The 1,781-nt window shown below is 40.1% G+C and overlaps 1 long non-coding RNA gene across 1 annotated transcript; it reads right to left on the bottom strand.

Moving 5' to 3' along the window:
* Positions 1-470: 470 nt before the first annotated feature.
* On the bottom strand, positions 471-1,138 carry LOC118599783. Its single transcript, XR_004949284.1, has 2 exons — positions 681-1,138; positions 471-552 (listed from the first exon to the last, which is right to left on the bottom strand). It is a non-coding gene; the product is annotated as an uncharacterized LOC118599783 (long non-coding RNA).
* Positions 1,139-1,781: the final 643 nt, after the last annotated feature.

Here is a 1,781-nt window from a genome sequence, read left to right as displayed (position 1 = left end):
CCTTTTTTTTCCGGTTCCGGTGTCACGAGCAGACGTGTGTCTCCAGCTCTCCTCAACTCTTCGGCTTTCAAAGTTTTTTAAAGTTGCCTACAAGCAACTTTAATCACCGAGCTGCAGCAACAACTACCGCAACGAGGAGAGTTGAACATGGCACCGAAGAAAAATCTGGAAGCTGATCTGGCAGAGCTCAAAACCGCGTTAGCCGACATCCAGGCTAAGCTAACCCCAGCTGTTCCCTCTGAATCCACGCTAGCAGTGCTGCTGGAAGCTAAGCTAACACCACTGCTCCAACTCGTGGAAGATTTCCATCAAGAAAGGGCACGTAACGAACAACGAGATAATCACCAAGATCTCCTGGAGAGGAGGATGCATGACATGGATTAACAGGTGCGGATGAATAATGTGATTCTCACGGGACTTCAACTACAACCCCGGGTGCGGCCTGGTGCTACCAGCGCTAGCAGGGATGCTAACGGAGCTGATATGGGAGCAAACGTGACCGTGGAGAATCAAGTCGGAGACTTTCTTGCGTCTAAAGGGATTTCCTTGGACCTAAACACTGTTGANCAAGCGACTTTAATCACCGAGCTGCAGCAACATCTACGGCTGTGACGGATGCTAACGTGACCGTAGAGGATCAAGTTGGAGAATTTTTTGTGTCTAAAGGAATTTCCTTGGACCTAAACACTGTTGAGGTCTGTCATCCGCTTCCTCGGAGAAAGAATACGGATAAACCAGCGATCCTGATCAGGTTTGTGAATCGAAAGCACAAGATAGCTCTGATGAAACAACGTAAAAACCTGAAGGGTTCTGCTGTTTATCTTAACGATCATCTGTGTAAATATTACGCTGATCTGGCGAAGCACGCGAGGCTCCTACGATCGAGGAAACAGATCCACAGTACGTGGACTCTGAACTCCAGAATCTTTGTGAAACCACTCGGACCACCGGACGTTACAAAGCCTCTGGAAATAAAATCCATGAAGGACTTTGAGAACTGTGGGATTACGCATGTTTGACTCTTTAATTCAAGCACAAAGTGAAATGTGAACTAAATAAGTATAATCATTTTTTGATTTTTTTTTTCATTAACTAATGAAGATCATTTTTACTTATAACTTTTTCTATTTCTATAATCATTCTTTGATTAATACAATCTGCACTAATTGTTTTTTTATTAGAATATTTTTATTTTTTTTCTCCATAAACTAATGAAGATAATTTTTACTTATTAGTTTTATATTTGTTAATAATAATGATGTGATTAATACAATCTGCACTAATTGTATTTTTGTAATGAGAATATTTAGATCTTTACTGCATTAGCAAATGAAGGTGATTAAATTATTCCTTTTTGTATTATCATAATTCATGCACAAAGTGTCTTTTTTCAAAGAGAATATTAGATTATTGTTTATGTAATATGCAGTAATGATTACTGAAAAGTTTACAGTCACTATGGTATTAATTTTCTTCACTCAATATAAATCAGAGTTCCTCATTCCTGGTCCTCCAGATCTACCACCCTGCCTGTTTTCCAGATCTCCTAGGACTGCTTGCTGCTGATTACCTGGACCAGGTGTGTTCATTCAATCAGAGTGTGAAGACATCTGACTGAACTAATCAGCAGCTGGCAGGACTTGGAGATCTGGAAAACATGCAGGGTGGTAGATCTCGAGGAACAGGAATGGGAAGCCCTGATATAAATGATTTATCATGGATGCTTTGAAACTTGATCACATTACTGATATTAATGATCCTTAATAGCCTGATTTTATTAA

This window comes from Oryzias melastigma, linkage group LG16 (assembly GCF_002922805.2).
Source record: "Oryzias melastigma strain HK-1 linkage group LG16, ASM292280v2, whole genome shotgun sequence".
NCBI classification, from domain to species: domain Eukaryota; kingdom Metazoa; phylum Chordata; class Actinopteri; order Beloniformes; family Adrianichthyidae; genus Oryzias; species Oryzias melastigma.
Note: the sequence above shows the minus strand (reverse complement) of the source record. Positions and strands in the feature narration are given on the sequence as shown.